At 40.4% G+C, this 20,000-nt stretch overlaps 1 protein-coding gene and 1 long non-coding RNA gene across 4 annotated transcripts in view; one reads left to right on the top strand and one right to left on the bottom strand.

Moving 5' to 3' along the window:
* Window positions 1–20,000, bottom strand: part of LOC138854373 (uncharacterized) — a 423,554-nt gene that overhangs the window by 13,070 nt on the left and 390,484 nt on the right. The window contains exon 3 of the long non-coding RNA XR_011393561.1: window positions 2,851–2,960. This is a non-coding gene — a long non-coding RNA (uncharacterized lncRNA). The remainder of the gene's footprint in view (window positions 1–2,850; window positions 2,961–20,000) is intronic.
* Window positions 1–20,000, top strand: part of LOC128700678 (homeotic protein distal-less) — a 293,342-nt gene that overhangs the window by 1,332 nt on the left and 272,010 nt on the right. The window lies entirely within an intron of this gene.

The following is a 20,000-nucleotide window of genomic DNA, read 5'->3' as shown; positions in this document are numbered from 1 at the left end:
CCTTACTAACAAAAATACTGTTGATCTCTGCAGAACAATACAAGTCTAAACACCTGTGTGTTTAATGATACATAAGCGTTTCTAAACACCTGTGTTTAATGATACATGGGTATTTCTAAATACCTGTGTATTTAGTAACACCTAGGTGTTACTATGTGCATATATACGCACCAATGCTCTAGCCATTGTCACTGTGTTTGCACCAGAGCTAAATGGTTATCTATCGTAAAAAATCTTTCATTGTAAGTGGTGTTATACGTTCTTGTTATTCAACACTCAATAACCTAAGTGTTCTTTCGTTACAACATGCAGAAGACTGTTCTGCATAACAGCATAGGAAAACATACTTCATAACTTGTTTCAAAACAGACTAATTTCTATACTTTTGTTGTATTCTTGAATAAAAAGTAGAATCGGATCCTTTACTGGCAACGTTTCGCCCACACAGTGGACCTCATTTAGCCACAAAACAGATCTCAACTGTATTGAGGTTAGAGTGCTAAACCCTCGGAGAAGTTATACAATGCTTGGGAGGGAAGGGGAGATAGAAACTGGTAGGCATTCACGCTTATACCCAACGAAGGGTATAAGCTCCGGTTTCTTGAATCAAGAACTTTGATCCAACTAGAAGGATCAGATTCTGTAGCAACATAAGTATTATTTTTAGATCATCAAACAGAATATAAAACCTGCTGGCTATACCCCCGTATGTCCTTCCCGAGTGAAAGTATGTCGCTTTGGTTGAAATATATCGTATAGGTTGAAATATATCGTTTCCGTCGACATATATGTCATATTGGGTGAAGTATAAAGGAGAGAAAAAAACAATAATTTCCAACCAGTATATCGGACGGATAAGCCAGTGATGTATTCATGCGTATACATGCGTATACGCACCCATGTGCACTACCCTTCCTTTGTTATGTATAGTTATGAGGTTGGGGAACTCTTCGTGTTCGTGGGGAGAGTACACCAAACTTGTACATAGATATCAGCAGCTAGACGCTAGTACATGAATGTGGGTACTTAGGTGTGGGTACGTTGATGAGTGTATGTGGATGAGACTGGTTTAGGGTACGTGAATACAGGTAAGTGAATGTGGATATACCGAAGTTGGTACCCAGTCGTGGGCACACAGATGTGAGTACATTGATCTGTACTTACGTACATCTCGTTCCACATACTTACTGTCTCGTTTATCGCTCCACAGCCTCCCTTTTCCCTCTCCCTCCCCTCATCTCTCTCTTCCCCTCTCTCTCTCCGGCAATAGAGGGTACACAAAGCCGCACTTAAGGCTGTAATTGCTCAACAATCGTTCTATTAACAGTAATAACCTACGATCTCCCTCAAGTGCCGACGATCCCTCCAACTCACCCCAGGCATATGCCAAACATTCGTCTCCTTCGGGAAAAAAACAGTTGAAGTACTTCAGTACCAGTCGAAGTCCTTCGGCAGTACCTGTCGAAGCAGTTGCTGCGACATCGCTAGTCTGGGTAATGTCATTATGGTCTCAGTGATATCGTTGTATCTTAGGCGGTATCACCAGAAATCCGAGGATACTGCGAAAACATCAACACTCCGAGGATATTGTGAACGCTTTAATGATATCGCAAAGTCTCCGATGCTATCATTAAGGCATCAACAATATCACCAAACTTGTAACGATATCGCTAAAGATCTAACAAGAGCGTCAATAATTTAAATATCGTCAATGATTTAAGTATATCGTCAAGGCTATAATGATATCGTCAATGCTATAATAACATCGACAATTCCAAGCTGATTTTATCCATGCTGCGAGAGCTTCACAAATGCTCCCATGATTGCAATCAAAGCCCCTAAAATCCTTCTTAATCCGTGATAATCCGCCCCAGCTCACAACCGGAGGAACCTGGCTTCAGTTCTCAGGCGGGAATATACACACCAGTACTTACAAATACCCCCCCGTTCACCTAGGAATAAATTGGTGTCAGTGAATCAGTCGACTGTGGTGGGTGCCTACCTGAGGTATTGTAGTATACCTTAGATAGGTCTGGGTTCTGAAATATATTGAGGTAGATAATAGCTCTTGGCATGCAAATTCAACTCTGTATAAAACATAATCCGACAAATCCTCAATAAATCTCCCAAAATCCGGATAATTTCGGCGAAGCGCCAGCGCAGTTATCTCGATTTTTTTCAGCCAGTAATCCCGACGATCGAGGATGGCAGAGCGCTGATCGTTACACCCACATCCCCGATGATTCCTGCGGAAGGGCTAACGAGCCGCGAAGCGAACGCTGACAATCTCGTTAAGACACCAACGGCATCGAGATCTAAGCCTCACCCTCAAGGCAAGTTTCGTCAAGGCGCTGGTGATCCTAAAGTCTAAGTTACAAAACTGAAGTTGCAAAGCCGAAGTTACAAAGCCGAAGTTATAAAGCCGATGTTACAAAACCGAAGTTACAAAGCCGAAGTTACAAAGCCGAAGTTACAAAGCCGAAGTTACAAAGCCGAAGTTACAAAACCGACAAACGTGATAAGTTTCGCCTCGATTTAGTTCATCTTGAGTCCCGTTTCAACATATTTTTTTGTTTCATCTTGTATTGATCCTATAAAAATATTTTTTTTATCTAGCATAAAAACAAAAAAATATATATACAACTCCGGGCTCTTTAACTCCCCATTATATATAATCTACAGAATCCAGATTAGAAAATGTTGCTCTTGAAATATTACACACACACATACACACACACACACACACACACACACACACACACACACACACACACACACACACACACACACACACACACACACACCTCAAGGTATCACAGCCAATGACTACACTATGATTACAGTACTCACCTGAGTCTAAATAAGAAGAGCTTCTTGCAGTCCCCCTGAGTAATCAGGTGTGAGAACCTGTGGTGTCACTGTATTCGTGAGTGAGTCTCACTATCCACTCAACGATGAATCTGCTGGGAGAAAGATAATGATATAAATATTTAAGAATCTGTACTGACATTGACATCAGTAAGGCAGCCAGGATGTCATTAAGCCAGGATTTTATTCTGGAAGGAAGAGACGCTCTTAAGCCAGGATTTTATTCTGGAGGAAAGAGAGGCTCTTAAACCAGGATTTTATTCTGGAGGAAAGAGAGGCTCTTAAGCCAGGATTTCATTCTAGGAAGTTTAAAAACAATGAGATGCTGAAAATCAAAGACATCGTCATTAAAAAACACACGACTGTCACTAAGCGTGTTAAATATATTAATCAATCATGTTTTTGTGGTCACTAGTCAATATAATGCAGTGATAATTAGCCATTAATAAAAATATAAAATGTGCCTGGGTGGGGGGGCTTTTACCCCCTTAGCTCCCCTCCAGTGGTACTGCCACTGCTTCATAAGAGAACTCTATGGTCTGAATATAAAATGCTAATATCTTTTTCTCTATTTTTCCGATTACTTTTCTCGGGTTTCAATAATTTTTTGCTTCTCGAATAAAGATGGTTATTTTAATTCTGTAATTATATATTTTTGATGCTAGTTAGTTGTTAGCAGTGAAGAAGAGATTAACAAATCTTTCCAGGACAGGGGGAGGGAGTGTACCTATGCAATTAAAGTGGAGCAAAGAAGCCAGGACATCCCAGTTTATGATGCAATAATTCTATTTCACGGGTCAAGTAAACAAAATATCCCTCATGTCTCTGACGAACAAAAATACCACCACCACCATCTAGATCAATGCATATAAATGAAAGCTTTATTCTTGCGCTTCATTCGTCATTCTTCTACGAGAGAACGTACAGATTATCAAAATTACGCCACATGAACAAAGGGATAAGTACATAGGGCGCAAGATATAAATGTGTATAATGTTTGGTAAGATACAGAATAACAGGTCCTCCAAGAGATGTATAGCTCTGAATCCCTTAGGAGATATGTAGCTTCATGTCCTTTGAGAAAAATACAGATGTAAGTTCGTTGACAGATAAGCATCAGATCCTTTGTAAGATATAGAACAATTTAAATTACTGAAGAAGCACATCGGCAGTTTCGCTAATAATAATAATAATAATAATTCAGAAAAGGGGATCACTGAAAGAGTCTAACCTAATCCAACCTTTTCTTCCGTTATGGTCGAACGTGCGCTGGTTACTGTGTTTGCTAGAACAGTTGTGTACTAACTGCCAGTGAATTACCCACAACCACATATCCTCAGGAGGAAAAATATATTGGTCTTCCCTGTACTTTCTGGGAAAAAGACTTTCTTAGGAGTCATTCTTGTGTGTTTTCTTAGCAGTCATTCTTGTGTGTTTAGACATGCATATGACTCATTGGAATTAGACGTTTTGGGCAGGAAGATACAGCCGTTCGTCAAGACTGGACCAGCAGTTGCATTTGCTAGCGAATGGAAAAAAAGAGCTTTCGTGTGATCGCACACACATCTTCAGAGGAGGACCTGTGGGTATAAAGTAGTGATACGAAGAACATAAACAATTATCTAGACATGACTGTCACATCCTTGACACGAAAAGATTACGTCTGCATAATTACACACATTCATAATATTTTATATACACACATACACAATAATATATATATATATATATATATATATATATATATATATATATATATATATATATATATATACATTATATATATATATATACATATATATATATATATATATATATATATATATATATATATATATATATATATATATATATATATATATATATATATATATATATACATTATATATATATATATATATATATATATATATATATATATATATATATATATATATATATATATATATAAAATTTGTATTTTTTAGGTTAGTGGTCCAAAAGAGACAATTGATTTTGGACTGAAGTATTAGTGGCGTTTGGATAAAAAATTTTATCCAGGAGAAGAACTATGCAGCCTAATGATAATCATGTTTGTAACATTGATGATTGTGTTAATTATGCTAGTTATAGTCAAGATCTTTGTGATGATATAGTGATGTTTGTGATAAAATAGTGATGTGTGTCACAACTACGATGATTTCCACAGCAAGCTGTTACTGAAACAACATTTCGCTCTCTCATGAAGTGTGAACAGAGCGAAACGTCGTCCCATCAAAAGATTATTCCTCAACGTGTGCCTCTAACATTATCCTTCGGTTCCAGTCTCCGACTATGTGTGTGGAGAATGTGGGTGTAAGCGTGGGTTTGTGGGTGTGGGCGTGGGGCGTAGGCGTGTGGGTGAGGGCGTGTATGGCCCACAGACTTAATCCTAATCCTGAGTCCATCCCGTTGGGATCACACTGTAGGCTGCTGTGGTGTATGCCGAGGCAGTTCTGCGGAGGGATGCTGTCAAGTGGATTCCCGCAGCCGTTTTGTCATCCCCCTCCGTCAGTCTACCATCTCCCCATCTCTGTCTACCAACTCCACCTCCCTATCTACCATCTCCAAACCTCTGTCTATCTCCACCTCCCTGTCTACCATCTCCACACCTCTGTCTACCATCTCCACACCGCTGTTTACTATCTCCACCTCTCTGTGTACTATCTACCTTTCTGTTTCGTTACTATATATTTTATCGTCTTCATAATGTAATGCAGTTTACCGAAAAATAAAGCAACAGTAATAAGACATAAATATTTTATTGCAGCCAGTTATGTCAAAATTTATTATATATATATATATATATATATATATATATATATATATATATATATATATATATATATATATATATATAAGAAATTATTTTAATCTCAGCACTAATAATATTAGCAGCAATAATATTAGCAAGGACAGTTAATAAAATTCAATTAATATTCCTCGCAGTATTGATAATATTACAGTAATAATGATTGATAACAGTAAAATAATAATAATAATAATAATAATTATATAATATAAAAAAGATAATAATACTACCAATAATAGTCATAATAAAAATATTTACAGTAATAACAAATTTATTATAAAATATGGTAGCAGAACTTAATTTTTATTAATAAAGGAAAATGTCTAAAAACTCATTACATTATATTTTATTATCTTATAATTATTAAATTTTTATCATGGGGGAAACGCTAAATCCGTAGGAACCACAGAGCTCCATGAGGGTGGGGGGAAGGGGGATAGGAACGACAGGCACTCAGAATCGATCCAAGGAAGAGAAGGACATGATTAATGCCCTGGATCAAGAGCCCCTCATTGAGGGACACATTTCTGGAGGAAAAATGCACGAGGATACCCGCGTGAGGAATACCATAAGGGGATACTGGTCAAAGATTCCTCAAGGTATCCCTCACAGTGCATTTCCTTCGGATAAAAAAAATAGTTCTGTCAATGCATGTTTGGTCTAGTGGGAATACCTCACCGGTATCCCCTCTTCTCCCTAACAGAGAGGAATCCCTCTAGGTATTCCCACGTGAATAAACATGTACATACGATCTAGTATTCCCAAAGGTTTGCAACAAAACTAGCTTCTAGAGCCGAGGAAAGACTACAGGAGCAGCAACTTACTTCTCTGGAGGACTGAAGGATCGGTGAACACCTGATCACAACATACACAATACCTAAGTGGCACTGACAGGATGGATGTGGAGAGAACGACATAAAAAATGTTGGAACAACGGGGGTAAACGTGGAAGCTTCATCTCCAAAGAACTTTAGCGCCTCAAAAAATATTTTTCGCAGATTAGTGCAGAGGTGAGCTTAAGCCAGAAGAGGACACTATCTCTCTATTTACAGCTTACCTCCATTTACAAATTAGCTTCATTTACAACTTATCTCCATTTTACTTCACCAATTTACGAGCGAATTTCCGAGCATCAGTTTGTTACCGTTACAGAAATAGTAAGCGAAATAAAGTTGCTACGGGAAGAATATTCAACTGCAGCAAATACTTGGTTATGAGGATGCGACGGAGAGAGAGAGAGAGAGAGAGAGAGAGAGAGAGAGAGAGAGAGAGAGAGAGAGAGAGAGAGAGAGAGAGAGAGAGAGAGAGAGAGAGAAAGATTTGTTATGATATTCCCCTTGAGAAACAAATAAATCGGATAACATGGACAGCACTTGCAAAGCTGTAAGATACAAGAACAGTCCTCGGGAATCTGTAAACATGCAAGCATTCAGATCACTGTACACGGAAGGCATACAACCAATACTGGAGTACGCGGCACCAGCATAGAGCCCTCACTTCATCAACACAAAGAAAAGTTTCAGAGAATTAATAATGGACGACTGGTTTCAGAAATGCTAATGTTGAACACTGTCTTGTTCACCAAGGACAAACAACGAGCTAAAATACCAAGACAAGTTAAGAGAGATATTATATATTTTGCATCGCTAGGAGACTGAAGAGACAGAGGAGACATGATCACAACATATAAAATGTACGGAGATCAGGGACGAATCTACTATGAAACTAATGAAGCTTCAGGGCCCCTAATCTCGGAGGGGCCCCAGCCACTTAGTCCACACTGAATAAAATTTTTGGATCTATTGTATGAGGAGTTGCAAAGGGGCCCCATAACAGTTTAAGCTTCAGGGCCCCAAAAATGTAGGTGTGCCACGGACAAAGACACGGGTGATGAAGACAAATAAACTGAGATGGCAGTAAGCACAGCGAAAGACAAAGACTAAAAGTTTAAATAACCCAGAATAAAAGAATTCTTTCAACACGAAAAGGTGAACAAATGAAATGCATAAGGAAGGGAAGTAGTGAAGGAACACTCAGAACATGGACTTTGAAGTACATAATAGAGAGAAGAGGGCAGGGAGTGAGAAACACACGTTAATCACAGTGCAAACGTACGATCCAGGAGCTAGAGCTCAAACTCCTCAGATACAACACGATAAATATAATTAAATCAGAGAACACACACACACACACACTGAAGTTAAAATTATATAAAAAAAATAAATGTTAACAGTATTATATAAAAAAAATTACAGTTAGCTGCAGACAAAGCCTTAAGAAAACTAAGAGATCCACTAAATATACGCATGAGAGGATAGTTACCATGAGTAATAAGGATAAGTACAAGAATCCTGTCGACAGCTCATGGCGGAAACATCCTGGGAAAGATTTTCACAAGTATATACTGAGAGAGTGGAGGATCAAGAGGTTACCTCACAATGAATACGTTTTCTCACAAGGAAATTCAGAAGAGTTGAAAACAGAGAACCTCCCAATTAAACATTTTCTCAGGAGGAAAGCCTGAGAGAGGAGAGAGCAAGAGGGACCTCCCAAGACCACACTAGGCTTGGAGAAGACACGACCTTCCAGCCGTGGTGCTGGGCGGCCACAGCGTCGGCCCTCACATTAATCTTGTATGTGGCTGCCCACTCCGCTAATTTTCATTACCAGATGATACGCACCAGTCGCGAATTCGTGTAATTTTCACTGGCATAGTTTTGTCGGGCGCTACTCCGGCGGCCGCGGCGGGGCTGCTGCGAGGAAGATCCTCTGATGGATCATTTTAATTATCTTGCTGCAGCGGGGATTACCCAAGGGAACATTTTTATTTACTGACTGAGGCTGAAGGAAGATGTCGAAGAACGTGGTGGTGGTAACTCTTGTTATTATTATTATTATCTCAGTTTACAGTTTTATGGACTGGTAAAGTTCGGGAGGTGAGTAACGTTGCGCTGTGTGAGGCCTCTTGCTCGCTATCTCAACTTGGTTATTTACTTACGTAAAGCGCTAAAGCCGTGTGGGTCATTCAGCGCAACGAGTGACAGGATTGATCCTTCGTTAACTAAGCGAGACATATGCAGTACTTCTAATTGTGCTAGCCTAGTCTGAAGTTGGAGTGTAAAATTACGCAGTGTGTCGGACTCGTTTTTACTAGACGTAGGATCGAGCCTGCACCGTCGGGATAACGTACACAGGTCAACACTTGTTGAAAATAATTAAATTGTTTACTGACACGAGTATCAGTTGTCACTGCATCAACAGCAGCTAAACTCAGTCACATGTCCGCCTCATCTGTGTGCAGGAAACACGTCTTCACAACCGTACGTTTCCTAACGTATTTGCGTCAATTCCTGAACGTTTTAAGCAAAGCAGAGAATTAAATATTTACAAATATAAATTTAACTTGGCATTATTTCACAGAACCTAAACTATAGTAAACATACACAAAGTTTACAAACTCAAGTCGTAACGAATGACAATCAGTGAATAAACTGAACACGAAACTGGGATTTGAACAATGATTCTTGTAATTACACATAGTTAACAGTTAGTAACTAAATTACATATATGGGAGGGTACCGTCTGGCAACGGGGGATTAATCAGACTCTTAATTAATTCGTTGTATATAATATGCTCACTACGAGGAAGCACTGGATCAGCGAGAGTGAAGAAGCTAAGATTATTGCCATCGAACGCCCTTGTGGTTTAGTGCTTCTTTTTGATTATAATAATAATTTGCCATCGAAGAAGCTAGTTTATTGTGCACCCCGTGTACAGCCTGTGGATTGTAGTGCCTGCTTTATTGTGCACCCCGTGTACATCCTGTGGATTGCAGTGCCTGCTTTATTGTGCACCCCGTGTACATCCTGTGGATGGTAGTGCCTGCTTTATTGTGCACCCCGTGTACACAGTGCCTGCTGTGGAGCCTGTGGATGGTAGTGCCTGCTGCACCCCGTGTACATCCTGTTTATTGTGCTTTATTGTGCACCCCGTGTACAGCCTGTGGATTGCAGTGCCCCACCCCGTGTACAGCCTGTGGATGGTAGTGCACCCCGTGTACATCCTAGAGGCTAGTTTATTGTGCACCCCCCCTGTGGATGGTAGAGGTGTACATACATCCTGTGGATGGTAGAGGCTAGTTTATTGTGCACCCCGTGTACATTCTGTGGATGGTAGAGGCTAGTTTATTGTGCACCCCGTGTACATTCTGTGGATGGTAGAGGCTAGTTTATTGTGTACCCCGCGTACATTCTGTGGATGGTAGAGGCTAGTTTATTGTGCACCCCGTGTACATTCTGTGGATGGTAGAGGCTAGTTTATTGTGCACCCCGTGTACATTCTGTGGATGGTAGAGGCTAGTTTATTGTGCACCCCGTGTACATCCTGTGGATGGTAGTGGTTGGTTTATTGTGCACCCCGTGTACATTCTGTAGATGGTAGAGGCTAGTTTATTGTGCACCCCGTGTACATTCTGTCGATGGTAGAGGCTATTTTATTGTGCACCCCGTGTACATTCTGTTGATGGTAGAGGCTAGTTTATTGTGCACCCCGTGTACATTCTGTAGATGGTAGAGGCTAGTTTATTGTGCACCCCGTGTACATTCTGTCGATGGTAGAGGCTATTTTATTGTGCACCCCGTGTACATTCTGTTGATGGTAGAGGCTAGTTTATTGTGTGCCCCGTATCCATCCTGTAGTCGGTAATAGAAAGTGTCAGACAGGTGCAACAAATGGGTGATTGATGTATATGTTATCACATAGAACCTGAGGGGAGAAGGCAGGTAATAAGGCTTGATCCAAGGTGTGAGGTAGCTCCAATTTCTTGGAACAAGAGCCCTTCACCCGCATCAAAGCACCCATTCTGAGCAAATACGAGTGTGTTAGTTACCATTTGGTGTGTGTGTGTGTGTGTGTGTGTGTGTGTGTGTGTGTACTCACCTCGCCACAAGGTCCTTTTCTCTCTCTGCTCCCTGAGCTTTGTCATACCTCGTCTTAAATTATGAATGGTTCCTGCCTCCACTTCATCAGTTGCTAGGCTATTCCACTTCCTGACGACTCTATGACCGAAGAAATACTTCCTAACATCCCTGTGGCTCGTCTGAGTCTTCAGCTTCCAATCGTGTGTGTGTGTGTGTGTGTGTGTGTGTGTGTGTGTGTGTGTGTGTGTGTGTTTTATACAAAAAAACTTTAAAAAATAGCATCTAGATGGATTTCATTGGGACAACGTTTCGCCCAGTGCACAATTATAAGAAAGCTCTACACAAAGCGAAACGGTGACCCAATTAGAAGCTCTTTCAACAACATGCCTATTCTTCCTGCGATATTTGCGTTTCGCTCGAGACATTTATAGACCGTTCTGTGCACCGCGAAACGTTGCTACCGCTATTCCAACCAATTTATGGTCAGAGTTTGGTTGTGTTGATGTGATGATCTGGTTCTGCTGTGATTATCTGTTTGTAATGATGTGATCTGGTTGTGTTGATGTGGTGATATGGTTGCGCTGATGTGACGATCTGGTTGTACTGATGTGATGATCTGGTTGTACTGATCTGATCTGGTTGTGATGATGTGATGATCCGGTTGTGTTAATATGATGATCTGGTTGTGCTGAAGTGATCTCGTTGCGATGTTTTGATGTTCTGGCTGTGCTTATGTTGTGATAGTCTGGTTGTATTGATGTTGTGAAGTTCTTGTTGTGTTCATGTTGTGATGTCCTTCTAGTAATGTTGTGATGTATTGGTTGTATTAGTGTTGTGATGTTTACTGCTGAAGTGTCGTAAACACACGTCATACAGGAGAACCTGTTGGGAAATGTCACTGTAAACCATACAACTGAACTGGTTATACCAATTTATGCATGTATGATTATGTAGGTTATGTACTGGGGGAAAGAGAGAGAGAGAGAGAGAGAGAGAGAGAGAGAGAGAGAGAGAATGAATTATTTTATTCCAATAAAATTTATTTTAAACCTAATTACCTATTGGGTAGCACTGAATATTAAACTAGTAGCTTCTACAAGGTCAAAGACTTCAGCTTCGTAGGGTAAAGGAGGACATAGCCTGGCAAAATACTCTGGCCGGAAGAGCAAGGATAACGGAATTAGAGTAGGATAACAGGAGTGATGCAGGAGTGTCTCACAGCACTGCCAACAACAACGGGAAGGAGAGGACGGTTAGAACACGGTATTTCAATTGGTGTTGATCATTATAAACTGGTAAAGTAACTGCTTTAATATAATCACTAAGAAGTGTGACAGGCAAGCAGTAAAGCCGACACGTAATAAAGCACTCGTGTACATAAAGCAAGACTATTTATTACTACGGCTTGATCGGTGAAAATTATCACATTACACAAAGCAAGGCGCTCCCTCCATCCCCATGGGGAAGCACTAAACCCGAAGAGGTTAAACATCGTCATTGTTTCACTCAGTAAAAATACGTAATAAAATAGTACAATATAGTCTATGTATGTATATGTGTGTGTGTGTGTGTGTGTGTGTGTGTGTGTGTGTGTGTGTGTGTGTGTGTGTGTGTGTGTGTGTGTGTGTGTGTGTGTGTAAAATCAGACAGATATTATAATTTTCTCGAACTAAATATAACGAAGTCGCAAACAATTCAGCTAATAATGTTCATTTTCAAAATTTGAGCGCAAAGCAGCACAGGTACAGAGATACATTAAGACGACGTAATAGAACTTAGTCTGACTACAACAGTGCCTTCACCTTTCTTCTCGGGGGGGGGGGGGGGGAAAGGGAAATAAATTGAACCAGCTGGAAAACACTGCAGATGTGTTGATCACCCGGGGGTATCGAGATCTCTGGTTTATGGGTTATGAAGCATGGGTAACAGTGCCCGGGGTATGGGTTATGAAGTATGGGTAACAGTGCCAGGGGTATGGGTTATGAAGCATGGGTAACAGTGCCCGGGGTATGGGTTATGAAGTATGGGTAACAGTGCCAGGGGTATGGGTTATGAAGCATGGGTAACAGTGCCCGGGGTATGGGTTATGAAGCATGGGTAACAGTACCCGGGGTATGGGCTATGAAAAATGGGTAACAGTGCCGAGGGTATGGGTTATGAAGCATGGGTAACAGTGCCCGGGGTATGGGTTATGAAGCATGGGTAACAGTGCCCGGGGTATGGGTTATGAAGTATGGGTAACAGTGCCAGGGGTATGGGTTATGAAGCATGGGTAACAGTGCCCAGGGTATGGGTTATGAAGCATGGGTAATAGTGCCCAGGGTATGGGTTATGAAGCATGGGTAACAGTGCCCAGGGTATGGGTTATGAAGCTTGGGTAATAGTGCCCAGGGTATGGGTTATAAAGCATGGGTAAGTGCCCGGGGTATGGGTTATGAAGCATGGGTAACTGCCCAGGGTATGGGTTATAAAGCATGGGTAAGTGCCCAGGGTATGGGTTATAAAGCATGGGTAAGTGCCCGGGGTATGGGTTATAAAGCATGGGTAAGTGCCCAGGGTATGGGTTATGAAGCATGGGTAACTGCCCAGGGTATGGGTTATAAAGCATGGGTAAGTGCCCGGGGTATGGGTTATGAAGCATGGGTAACTGCCCAGGGTATGGGTTATAAAGCATGGGTAAGTGCCCAGGGTATGGGTTATAAAGCATGGGTAAGTGCCCAGGGTATGGGTTATGAAGCATGGGTAACTGCCCAGGGTATGGGTTATGAAGCATGGGTAACAGTGCCCAGGGTATGGGTTATAAAGCATGGGTAAGTGCCCAGGGTATGGGTTATGAAGCATGGGTAACTGCCCAGGGTATGGGTTATGAAGCATGGGTAACAGTGCCTAGGGTATGGGTTATAAAGCATGGGTAAGTGCCCAGGGTATGGGTTATAAAGCATGGGTAACTGCCCAGGGTATGGGTTATGAAGCATGGGTAACAGTGCCCAGGGTATGGGTTATGAAGCATGGGTAACAGTGCCCAGGGTATGGGTTATAAAGCATGGGTAAGTGCCCAGGGTATGGGTTATAAAGCATGGGTAACTGCCCAGGGTATGGGTTATGAAGCATGGGTAACAGTGCCCAGGGTATGGGTTATAAAGCATGGGTAAGTGCCCGGGGTATCCAAGTTATCCTTAGCCTGGATTAACTACTGCCCAGGGATGGGAAGTTTCTACTTTATACTTATTCTGGCTAACTATTCCATTCTGAGAGATGTTTATCAAACTAGAAGTTTGCTTAACGTAATAAAACTCTTGATATACAGCTTAACTAAGTATTGAAATAATAATAATAATAATAATAATAATAATAATAATAATAACTCTAGTAGTCATTAATATTATAATCATCACCACTAATTTTTATTATTATTACAACTTCCAGTGTCATAATTTAAATTATTATTACTTATTCCTTGTAAGTTTCATAATACTTCGTACAATATTTTTCATTTTTGTCATTTTTTCTGGTGCAATTATTTTTATCATTACCGATGTTGGCATATTTTTATTATTATTTAGGTTTAATAAGGGATGGTTTAATATAAAATAAAATTCGAGTTAAATAACAGTAAACAAAAAAATCAACTATGTTAAATATGATTATCTTCAGACTTACAAGTTTTAACATCCTGTAATGTTAATATGAAACACTTGCCTTCACTTAGATAATAATAAAAAAATTACGCCGCCCCTTCAAAAGTGGCAAATATAATTAAAGTTCAATTTTAAGTTCAGTATCTCAAAAAATTTAATTTTTAAAAGAATTATTTTAAAGTCTACGTTTAAACTCGTTACCTCGAGAATTTTTTTTTGTTAAGCTGGGTATTTTTTGGAGTTTCAACTTTAATTTTCTTACCTTTTGAAAGGTAAACATCGAGACTTAAATTTATGTCTATATAAAGGAAATTGATCTTAAAGTTGAAACTTATGTTTAAATATTTAAACTGAATGTGTAAACGATGTTTTTATAATAATTATAATTATCAATATAATTATTATATTCGTGGGAAGCGCTAAATATGGATCTTTCAACGCTGTATAAACATCGCAAAATTAATTTTATATCATGAATCTTTTACAAATTTAATGAATCGTATATTAAAACTGAACTTGCTGGGCACTTGTTAAAATTACAAGTTTAAAATGACATTATGTTGAGCTTTTTTAAACTTTTACTTAATAGTTCCACGTTTCATTTTAATTTGTAGAGAATATGTTAAAATTGACTCATTAACCGACTGAAAAAACTCTTAAATAAAGGAAACTATCTTTACAATTATTTATTTACAGCAATATGTATATATATATATAATGTATGTATGTATGTGTGTGTGTGTGTGTGTGTGTGTGTGTGTGTGTGTGTGTGTGTGTGTGTGTGTGTGTGTGTGTGTGTCGTGCTGAATAGAAAAAACTTGCAATTTTGGCTTAAATAGTAACGATCTTCTTGTCGAATAAGACAAGCGAAAATCTGCGTATGCAATAATTTTGCACAAAAAAAAATATGCTAAACCTAACGAAAAATATATTTTAGTGTGTTTATTAAATTATTGTAAACTTATCTAAAATATATTTAGTTGGATTAGGCTAAATTAAATTGTCCTTGTTATAAGGTTAGGTAAGTTTTCTAAGGCTCTTTTGGAACAAAATTATTAATTTTTACATTAACATAAATGAAAAAAAAACATCTTTAAACGTATAAGAGAAAATTTTAGAAAGGACTTAATTTTAAATGAGTTCTTGCTAACTGACCAATTTTACCTATTCGGCATAATTATATATATTATACACACACACACACACACACACACACACACAAACACACACACACACACACAAACACACACACACAAACACACACACACACACACACACACACACACACACACACACACGCGCGCGCACACACGCACGCACAGATACACTCCGATCCCTAGTATCCAGCAATCCCGGTAATCCTATTAGCCGCCCCAATCGAATCACAGTATTTTTGGACTAGTGCCAGACAACTGGTGTGTTTGAGGGTACCTACCTAACCATCCTGGTTGACACCATTATCGGTGTTAGTGTTAGGCAACAGTAGCAGGGAGAGGAAGGGGGTTGCTGTTCACGGGAAGGATTCCAAGCCCAATAAAAATTGAGACGAGGGCTACCGATATAACTGTCTCAGTACGATCAAAGACCCTTGCACCACGAAGCAATCGTACAAGAGGCTTTTCGGTGAGCCAAGGCCAACCCACACCTACCTGTTACCACGTCTGTTCCCTTTCTGATTCCGATGAGCTGAGGAAGATTTTTAATGTTTTAAAATGATATATGTATATATGTTTTGTCCAGTGAAATAATCTTAACAAATCGTCACAATTCGCTTGTAAACATACCTCAGGGAACGGATAGAAGTTTGAAGCCACATGTTTCGGCCTTGCCGGGAAATCTAACCCCGGACATTTCGGTCGTAAGAAAAACTTAGTACTTCGGCAGGATCGGTAAATGGCGTGTTTACACGAGTGTGGCTGGATACACGCTTGTACCATAAGCTGTACAAGCATGTTCCATCTGAAGACTCTTCCCGTGTGAGATGCACCCACCCAAACACATACTCAACCGTAATGGGTCCGCAAAACTACCTGTTATTCAGCTGACAAGAGCTTGGCTGTTTGGCTAGGTTTAAAGTCGATCAGCTGCACGAGGGTCTTTAAGGCTGCATGTCATATGTAAACCACCAATCTAGAATTCTTTAAGCCTTACTTTAGGGATAAAAGTAAACTTTCAGTACATATTATATTATTATAATCAAGGGGAAGCGCTAAACCCGTAGGATTATACAGCACCTGGGGAGGGGGGATGTGGAAGGTATTCAGGCTTAATTCTGGGAACTGGAGAGCTGTATAGTCCTTGTGGCTTAGCGCTTCTTTTTGATTATAATAATAATAATAATGGGAACTGGAGAAAAGATCCAATTCCCTAGATCAAGAGCCCTTCACCAGCGTTAAGGAAACTTTTTTGAGGGGTTTCAGTACATAAACCCAGATAGATGCATCTCAGTGTATATTCGCCGATAGACAGTACTCACTGAATATGCACACAGAGAGACAGCTCACGAATTTCTCGTGCCGAATAGGTAAAACTTGCGAGTCTGGGTTAGATAGCAACGCTCTTCCTGTCGAGTAAGGCAAGCGAAAATTTGTGTATGCTATAATTTCGCAAAAAATCATTCTGAACCCAACGTCAAAAAATATATTTAATTTTTATTCATTATTATTGTAAAATATATTTATTTGGATTAGGCTATTTTAAATTGCGCTTGTTATAATAAGGTTAGGAAAGTTTTCTAAGGTTCTTTTGGCACAAAATTATGTTTTATATTAACGTAAATGAAAAATTAATTCTTTAAAAGTATACGACTGTTTCTAGAAGTATTTATAATAAAAAACAGTTTATAATCCACAAATCTACGAACATAAACTTATAATAATAATAATAATAATAATAATAATAATAATAATAATAATAATCTACTTCCTTTGAAATGCATTTACTTGTATTCATCACATTCATTTTCAAGCACTAAACCCGCATGGGCTAAGCAGTCACATTACGCAAGGGGGATCGGTGGCAATAAAATATGATCTGACGAAGAAGCGGTATGTAGCTTTAATTCCCTGGATCAAGAACCTTTCGCCAGCATCACGGTTATAACTGTTCTGATAAATTATGTGATTTTTTGCTATTATTTTTATTAATTTTATTATTATGGTAGTGGGAATATGGCTGTGAGTGTAGTGGCGTGTGTGACGGTGTGTGTGTGACGGTGTATGTGACGGTGTGTGTGTGTGTGTGTGTGACGGTGTGTGTATGTGACGGTGTGTGTGTGTGTGTGAGACGGTGTGTGTATGTGACGGTGTGTGTGTGTGTGTGTGTGTGACGGTGTGTGTATGTGACGGTGTGTATGTGTGACGGTGTGTGTATGTGACGGGGTGTGTGTGTGTGTGACGGTGTGTGTGTGAGACGGTGTGTGTGTGTATGTGACGGTGTGTGTGTGTGACGGTGTGTGTGTGTGACGGTGTGTGTGTGACGGGGTGTGTGTGTGTGTGTGTGTGTGACGGTGTGTGTGTGTGTGACGGTGTGTGTGTGTGTGACGGTGTGTGTGTGTGTGTGTGTGTGTGACGGTGTGTGTGTGTGTGTGTGACGGTGTGTGTGTGTGTGTGACGGTGTGTGTGTGTGTGACGGTGTGTGTGTGTGTGTGACGGTGTGTGTGTGTGTGTGTGTGACGGTGTATGTGTGATGGTGACAGGGCAGTGGTGATGGTGTGTCTAGAAGAGTATGGTGCTCCCTATCCTCCTCATCGTTCTTTTCATTCCTGCCTCACTATCACTGCCTCCCCCATGTCTTCTTATTTCCCTCCGTCTTTTCCTCCATCCTTTTCTTAATTTCCATGTAATATATATATTTCTCCTCAATCCTTCCACTTTCTTCCTCCATTTACTTCACCTTTCATCTTCCACATTTACCCATCCCATACCATCTACTTTACCCACCTAACCCATCCCATTCCGTCTCCTTTATCTACCTTACCCAACCCATACCGTCTCCTGACAAGGGAATACAGCTTCCCACTGTGTAACTAGCACACAGAATGAGGTAGTACTACACTGTTGCTGTATCCAATTGTGGTAAATTAATAAAAACTTCTATTCCCTTCCCTCTCCCACACCTTCTCCCCTTCCTTACCCTTTCATTCTCCCGCACCTTCTCCCCTTCCATCTCAACCCACCTTGGAGAGGCGTCAAGTACCAAACTGCCCAGTAAATATCGACCAGTCAGAAGACAAAGAGCGCTAACTACCACGCTAACCACCACTAGTAGCCAGGTTACAATCTGCCGATAAGTCAGCCCAGTCATTACACTTCACTGTGGCTACCTGCTGAAGCCCCGGCAAGGAGAGACAGAAAGGCACCCAAAACTCAGCTTTATTACCAAAAGACGGGCAGCGATCAGCTCTCTTACCCTGGGTATATCCTGAAGGACATCACCGCTCATCATATTTCATCGACTGACTCGCCTTTGGAAGAGTTTCTCGCAACATACATTGAAAGAAATAACGGAACAACAGGTGGGGCTGGAACTTATCGTGGGTATAATCCCCCACCCGTTCGCTGGTATGTTGAGATATCTAGTTAGTTGAGCCAGGGTAAAATGTGTTTTAACTAAGTACTCGTTTGTAAATCTATATAAACAATAACCGCATTACCAGAGTCAAGGAACCCCTTCCTTGACGGTGAGGGGGGGAGGGGCTCCTGATCCAGGGAACTGAACCCTAAACCCTAAGCCCACGGGCTTAGCGCTTCCCCAGGAACGTACTAACTTAAAATGACGTAAGTTAAACTAAATAACCAAAAATGAACAGTTTTTGTGGACACTGGAAACGTTAAGAAATTGACGCTGAGAACATCATAAAACTTAACGCAATATTGTGAGGAAGAAAAAATAACCAAGCTTTCAAAAGAACTAAAGAAACATGCATAGTCTGCGCACTAAATTTACACATGCTAGAGCAGTTCTAGAACACGCAGCACCAGCATGGAGCCCACTCCTACCCAAAGACGCAAAGATGACATAGAACCTTTTGAACAAATATTTACCATAACGCCGCAACTAAAGAACAACACAAAGACAAACTGCACAAACGCTGTAGGATCGGAGGAAGCGGGGGAGACATGATCGCAACATACAGCATACTAAGAAGAAACGACAAGTCCGACATCAACAATGGGAACCTAAACAATGGGCCACAGATGGAAACTACGTCAAGGTAGTAGCTAAGTGGAACAGACTACACAGTGGCATAGAAATAAAAGCGAAAACAATTCACACGTTCAAGACACAAAATATGATAAATCCAAATATATGCAGCGAAGAGAAAAAAAACTAAACCAGAGGCTAGCCTGAAAACATGAAGCTCGAAAAACCTGAAAACTGAACTATGCGATTAAACACAAGCGCACACTTTCAACCCCCAAATATGATCAGAGTTGAAGAAGTGTAACAGCAGCCTCGTGTACATCAAGGTGATCACACCAGCAGCAACACCACCCACTGATTCAATTATTGATAAGATGAGGTAAGGTGTATGTTCATAGCTTCCCCAGGTCAAATTTCTTGAGGACACGTATCACGAACACCTGACCGGGCAAGGCTCTAACCCTCTATGACGGACGAAACACTTGACCCGGCAAGGCTCTAACCCGCGATGAGGGAAGAAACACCTGACCCAGAAAGGCTGTAAGCCTCTATGAGGGACGAAACACCTGACCCAGCAAGGCTGTAAGCCACTATGAAGG

The sequence above is a fragment of the Cherax quadricarinatus genome, chromosome 56 (genome assembly GCF_038502225.1).
Source record: "Cherax quadricarinatus isolate ZL_2023a chromosome 56, ASM3850222v1, whole genome shotgun sequence".
Taxonomy (NCBI): Eukaryota; Metazoa; Arthropoda; class Malacostraca; order Decapoda; family Parastacidae; genus Cherax; species Cherax quadricarinatus.
Note: the sequence above shows the minus strand (reverse complement) of the source record. Positions and strands in the feature narration are given on the sequence as shown.